At 44.7% G+C, this 7,385-nt stretch overlaps 1 long non-coding RNA gene across 1 annotated transcript in view; it reads left to right on the forward strand.

Moving 5' to 3' along the window:
* LOC144755537 (uncharacterized) overlaps positions 1-7,094 on the forward strand; it is a 338,243-nt gene extending 331,149 nt beyond the window's left edge. Inside the window, exon 4 of the long non-coding RNA XR_013594929.1 lies at positions 6,939-7,094. This is a non-coding gene — a long non-coding RNA (uncharacterized LOC144755537). The remainder of the gene's footprint in view (positions 1-6,938) is intronic.
* Positions 7,095-7,385: the final 291 nt, after the last annotated feature.

Here is a 7,385-nt window from a genome sequence, read left to right on the forward strand (position 1 = left end):
GTTCCTGTCTACGGGCCGTCCAGAGCCTCCCCCCTCCCTCCTCCCCTTTTTTGGGCTGTATTGATTGCGCTCCATTACGATTGATTCTGTATATTTTCCTTCTGGATTTCTGGATTGCTCTATCGTGTCGTGGCCGGCCGGACTGGTTGTAGGCCCAGATTTGTATATCCTTTCTGTACAAATAAAGGTTTAATAAAAAAAATAAAATAAAAAAAAGACTGACAACGCACATCCGTCTCTCTCGTGAACATACAACGTGAAAGGCTTGCTATAGTCTGGAGTACCCAACACAGGAGCAGAACACAATGCATCACGCAACTCAGAAAAACTTTTCTGACAATCGTCAGACCACGGAAGAGGATTCGGTGTATCTTTACAAGTCAAAGCCAACAGAGGTTTCGCCAATAGAGAGAAATTTGGAATCCACTGTCTACAATACGACGTGATACCCAAGAAAGCACGCACTTCTCTCTGTGTGCTTGGCACAGTCATTCGAGCAATCGCTTGAATTCGTTCTGGGGTCAACCTTCTTCCCTCCTTCGACAAGAGATGACCTAAGTAGGTCACTTCTTGGCGACAATACTGCAACTTAGAAGGTGACACTTTATGATGCAAGTCCGACAAATGTCGCAACAAAGAAAGAGTAGCTTCTTTACAAGTTTTCTCATCATCAGCGGCCACTAACAGATCATCCACATACTGAATAAGAGCAGCACCAGCAGGCAACACAAGAGTATCAAGTTGAGTTTTCAAAGCCTGACTATAGATAGAAGGACTTTCACAATAGCCTTGGGGAGCTCTCTTAAACCGGAAGCTTCGGCCTCCTAAAGAGAAGCCAAAAATATCTCTACTCTCCTCAGCAATTGGAATACTGAAGAAAGCATTTTTCAAGTCTATGACAGAAAACCAGGCTGCTGAAGCAGGAATCAAAGTCAACAAAGCAGTAATATCCGGAACAACTGGAAACTGTGGCACGACAATCTTGTTAACCTCTCTAAGATCGATCACAAACCTGTAAACAGGTGGCTGAGAAGAGTCAGTGCGTTTCAGGACAGGCAAAACAGGACTGTTACACACATTACCTCTCGTTTCTTCAATCACATCTTTCTCAATCAAATCATAGATGATCGCTAAAAGCGCTCTTTCACCATCGCTAGAAATCTGATATTGGGGAATACGCGGCATTTTAACATTCGCTTTAAGCGTTACAACATAAGGTGGAATCTCCAAAACACCCACATCATTAGGACCAGTAGCCCAAAGAGTATCAGGGAGAGAACGCAATTCCGGTGGAAGCCGATCTTTAGACAAATACATCGGAGAGATCACTTTCTTACCCAATGTAAGCTGTACTCCCGCAGGAGAACAACGTAATGTTGCATGCAATCTTTTCAACAATTTCAAACCCAACAAATTCTCACCACAACCTGTCGTTAAAATGAGAGGTGCTTCCAATTCACAAGGCCCTATAGAAAGAGACAAGGGACTAGAAACTGGTTACGACCTGGGGCGCCAGAGAATCCTACTGAAACATTAGTTAAGCCAGACAAAGGTGGGCCAGGGAGTTTAGAGTGCATGATAGAACTCTTCGCTGCACCAGTATCCAAAAGAAAAGGCTCTACCACACCCGATGTGGCTACTGCAACATAAGGCCCACTCTGATCTACTGGAACCGACACTACTCCCTCTCTTTGTCCATGGCTGTCCTAGCAGTCATTATAATCAGCATTCTCACTCTCAACATAATAGTCATCAGCATAGTACTGAGTCGACTGACCAGATGCAATTTTCTGTTGATCAAAACAATTCATAGAATTCTGCGGGGGAAAGGAACATTCGTTCTGAGGAAACGCACCACATCCTCTACCCCTAGACACTTGCTGAAAACCACCACGGCCTCTCGGGCCGTCATACCACTCGCGCGCTGTCGCAACACAGGGCACTCATTTTTATAATGGCCTTCCTCCCTACAATACGCACACTGATTTAAACCCAAGGGTGGTCTTGGAGGAAAATACAGAGCGTTCTGTGGCGGTCTCTGAAATGGGGGAGATTGCTGAAACTGTGGGCGTTTCTGTGATTCTTGCTGATTCGAGCGAGGCGGATACACCTGCTGCAAAAGAACCTTTGTCTTTAAGTCTTTGGTCTTTTTCTCTACTCTTTCTTTCTCGTCCTTGTCCCTATTCTCATAGTACTGTGCAGTCGCTAATATCTGGGCCGACGAGGAAACAGCCCAAGAACTCACAGAATCTTTCAACTTATTACACAGTTCGGGAAGTAAGTTAAAGACAAACTTATCTACGAACAATCTTTGCCCACCTTCCGTGCTCATATCCTGGCCACTATGATCTATAAATGTTTCTTCAAATCTAGTGAAGAAATCAGATACACTTTCGTCCTTCTTCTGCTTACATGCTGCTAACTTGTCCCAATTTACTCGTAACGCTGGCCTCATCGTCTTCATTAAATTATTAATTCTACCTGGTAATTCCGTAACCAAAGGTTCAGGTTTAGCACCTCCCTGTTGTCTACCATCCGCAGCAATATTATTCGCCCAAGTATCTCCTAATTCTACCACATGATTCTCATGACGAATCTTTGCCCATAGAGGTTGAGGTACTACATTACCCAACAGCATATCTATGTCTGCCAAATTCATGATGCATGCGTCAACTGTCTGGGACAATTCTTTGTAATAGCCAGCAGGATTCTTACGGGGATCAGGTAAGGTCTGCTTAAGAGCCAAGACCTCTGCTCTCTTCCAAGGAACATGTACCCATACTCGCTGAAAATGAGGCAGAATAGCTGGATTAGCGTTTGGGTCCCCTTCCTTCCAAACTGGGGGAACTTCTCTCATGGGATACTGTCTCGCTTTTCTCCTAACAGAGGAATCAGGTTTGTGCAATGTCTGAGGCGGAAGGCTAGATCTGAAAGCTAGTATAGTCTCTACGGCATCTGTAATATCAGATTCCACTATCATCCCTTTAGCAAAATCCGATTGAACATCAAGTAGTTCCTGCGGGATCAAACCCAAATCATTATCTTCCCATTCCTGACGCAGAAACATACACATCATATTAAAAACATACCTCTGCTTAGGCGGTTCCCACTGAAATAAAACATCCATAACCGCTGGCAAACTATACCTTGAGGCATTTATAATCCATTTACGAGCCAACAAATCCAACACAGCCCGTTCCTTCCGTACGACTCTGTTTACGTTCCGAAACAGGGGTCATATTCAGTGACTCAAACAATGGAGACAATAAACTAGAAACAGTTTCTGTCATTTGTTTTCAAACAGAAGGAGAAGAAGCAGTCATAAGAACAGGAGAATAAGTGTTTTGAGGCAAAGAAGGTGTAGGAATAAGAACAGTAGGATTCTCAGATGCAGAAGTGGAAGGCAAAGGAGTTTGAGGCAAAGCTGGTAGCAAAGCTGGCGACCCTAGAGCGGGTTGCACAGGAGGAGGTAAAACCACCTGTGGAGTACCAGGTGGCTGAGCAACAGCAGGAGGTTGAACAACAAAGGGTGGAACAACCAGTGGTAATGGAGGTGCAGTAGTACCCTGCACATAAGGAGGTGGTAATCTCAGTAAATGAGACATCAAAGGATCTTTCTCAAGATCTTCAATCGCTTTCGGAGGAAAAGACGGCAAGGCCGGATAACATTTATCTATGGCCATGCAACGTTGCCTATCTGACACCTCAATTGATTTATCTTCTTCGTTTTCCTTAAACTGCCTAGCAGCTTGCCTTATCGACAACCCCTTTTCTCTCTTATCTCTTTTAGCTTGTTTTATTTCTCGTTGTCTGGCTTCTTTACGCCAAAGGCGAAAGGAATCAAACATTGCCGTCCGGGCTTTCTTTTTAAATAATTTAGTTTCTAAATTGTCTAAAATCTCAGTATCAAAACTACCATGTTGGGGCCATCGTAAAATCCCATCTTTCATAGTGTAGCGGACCCATACTTCATTAAACGTAATGGGGCCCACGCCGTGTTTAGAATAGAGCTTATAAGTCGGAGTTCCAACCGGAGGTATCAAACACGAATCCTCCAATCGGGAATCCCTGTTGCAACCACAACCAAACCAAGTACCAAATTTGCTACGATTAGGCATCTCCGCTCACTAATCGAGCTTCAAACTTCAAGGGATTATCTCTACCGATACACTCGTAAATATACAAGACCCTCGGCTTTGGAAATTGCAATTTTCAAATCAAAACTAAGGACCAAACAAACTAAGAACCAAAGGACCAAAAACTAAGGACTGGGAGCGACCCACTTATACTTAACTGAGGTATCAGTCACGCCACCAGAAGATCAGTCTATCGTCTCGCCGTACAAAGCATCACAAATGGGTCCAAGACAGGGCGACAGTCAGGGCAGCAGTCCTTCGTAGCCATCAGGAAAGCGGGAAGCCTCGCAGAAAAGACCTTCAGTCCACATTCGGCATGCCGGGGTCGATGAAGTGGTGGCCATCCTCCAGAATTTCCTCACGAAGCTAATCACGATCTTCAGGCTTGGACCGGTACCGAAGAAGTCGCCCCACGTTGGGCGCCAACTGAAGAACCGGGTTATTTAAGACCCGGCGGCGCCAGGAGCACGCCCAAAGTCTTCGGGTATCACCTGTCTTAAAATACAGAGACACGGAAACTTCTTGGTGGCGTCAAAGATCGAATTTATTGGCTGCAGCCAGTAACAGAAGTCCTAGAAGTCAACACGGTATGAGTTCTCAGGAGACTGCTCAATTTTACAAAGCAAGTCATCCCTTTTTATGCCAAAAATCACATTCCAGACAAATACCTAACATTTACAAACTGTCCAATCACATGTATCCACACTAGAGGTATCGCATGACGGTAAAACCCACTTTTCAGTTGCCCAGCCCATGATCAATCATTGGTCAAACCCAACATTCTTCTTTAGACAGGTCGGACGAACCCATAATAAAAAAGGGCACATCCCAATCGTAAATAGACCTTAAAGAAAGGAGCAGAAACAGGTGAGAGTAGGATAAGGCATATTTGTGTGCAATAAAAGTTTATGATGTCCTGTGCTCTGATCCTTAATCTTGATCAGCTAAAGGGCAGGAACTGGTTTAACAAGGTCAGCTTCAGGCAACAGGGTCAGTTCACTCAGGTCAAACAGGAGTCAGCACGAACTGGAGCTAAGGTGTACATGTACTTAAAAGACTTGTTCAGCCACAGTCATCGGCCTATGTGAGGGCAACCGCAAAAGGGCTGCCATACCCAAAATGGAACCCAAGGGTTCAGAACGAAATCCCTAAATACATAGTGAATCCATCAGTCTAACATGACGAAAACACTCATACTTGCCGCACTAACTAGTTACGGTTCGCTAATATCAAATTCATAACGAAACCATGACCTTTATGGAACGGGTTCAGAATTCACGGAACCTCAGTGCCTGGAAAGTTTCACACTCCGTCCATCATCTCTTTGTGTTTGCTTTGTTCACCCTTAGTTGACAGGGTATGCCCAGACCTGGGTCCCTTGCCCACTTTTCTACTGGATTCAAGCTAGCCTGGCTGATGAGGGGTGTTACCCTGAAACGGTCCCAGGAAGCTTGTTTCCGGTTCAGGGAAGACCTGGCTTGGCAGTTCGGGCTGGACTGTTCCCATGAGCCACAGGGTCAAGACTGATTTGCGTATAGCTGGGTCTGAACTGAGGTGGCGAAGTGAGCTAAAGAATGATGATGTATTCAACCCAGATCTGTGACGGGGGGTGCGTGTCTGAAAAGTTTCAGCGCTCGGTCCGTCATCTCCTTGTATTTATTTTGAAATATTACATTGTAAGATTGTACAAAAAACCTATCTCACACCTTGCAAGATTAGTAAGTTTCACCCAGGAGCAAACCCATCATGCCCAAGATGTGGGACCTCGGAACTGGGATTTTAACTTATGGTCGGAGATTGCCCAGTCTTGGTACCATCCTGAAGAGATATTATCCGTATTTCAAATGAGGTCACATACAGAATGATCCAACCAGAGGCCTGTGAGTTGGCTTTCTTCTCTGTCCCAAAAACACGAAGCTTAGTAGCAAATTTACTGATCGTGCCTTGGTATTGGCGAGACGGCAAGTAGCAATGACATGGAAGGCAGAAGGGGGACTGGGCCCAACAAATTGGAGATCAGATGTAATGAAACAGGCAGAGTGTGAAAGCACGTTGTAACACCTGGAGGTCAAAAACGGAGCGAGGAAGCCACATTTGGTGCCACTTTGGGATGGAGAAGTTTCATTCAATGTCGAGCAATGATGAGAGGAAGATTTGAAATAAGGATATGCTTCAGAAAGGAGAACAATATGTATGAACTGAATGTCCATGGATGGGACCACGATTGTCCTTGATACCCGGGGGGCTGTTAAATGGAGATCAAAGGTGGATGATGGGCATATGGCAAAGTTGGCAGATAAATTATTTGCACAAATAGTTGTCCACCCTTAAAGCAGATCCCTCCCAGGGGTCATGAAACAGACTTTAGCAGGACGATATTTGACCGAGGAGAACTTGAGTTTGTGTCAAGGTGGATTGTTTGCTTTGCAGGTGTTTCATTCTTTCTAATGGAGAGGACTGTTGTGGAGATGGAGGGTTGGATTTGCACCCTAACATATTTGTTGCCAAAAGAAATATACATTAGATATTCATCTGTGGGATATGCACTTGCTTTAGATAATTGAAAACGAATAAAATGTGTTAAAGATACATATTTCTGCATCAGACGTTTAATCCACTGGGCCATTATGCCTGCTGTTCTGGGAATTGCATGACATTTAACTGAAAATAAATATTACGGTTGCTAAAGGTCGCACCATGACTGTTCAAAAAGCATGTGTCCTGCTAGCATCGTGACCTCTTGTGGCACACCACCAGCTCTCTGCACGTAACTCGCAAAAATAATCCACCCTGTCATTTCAGAAACAGCTCGGAAGGGTGTTAACTGCAGCAAAAGGAAGAAGAAAAAAAAAACAGAAACCACGCGATTTTTCTCCCTCACGGTACAGTTTCCCTAAAAACGGCGGGGACTTTCAACTTCGGTACTTTTCACAGTGATGGAAAGTGAGGAGGTTTCGGAGGAACCACTTTTCAGGAAGTCTTCCAAAAAATAAAAATAAAACCATTTAATGTGGGATTGTCAACTGTTTAAAAATTATACGTTAAGTATGGAAACTCTAAAGGGTCATCCTAGATGAAAATGTGTTCCAGCATACTGACGTCACTGCCACGGGTTACTGTTGCTATACAAAATGGTGTTATTACTGTGCAGCCGACTCTGAGGAGAAGTGCGAGTGTGTGTGCGTGAGTGAGGGTGTGCGAGTGTGCGCGGGAAGGGGGGGGGGGGGGGTCCGTGTGGAGTAGTCAGGG

Source organism: Lissotriton helveticus, chromosome 5_1 (assembly GCF_964261635.1).
Source record: "Lissotriton helveticus chromosome 5_1, aLisHel1.1, whole genome shotgun sequence".
Lineage (NCBI taxonomy): Eukaryota > Metazoa > Chordata > Amphibia > Caudata > Salamandridae > Lissotriton > Lissotriton helveticus.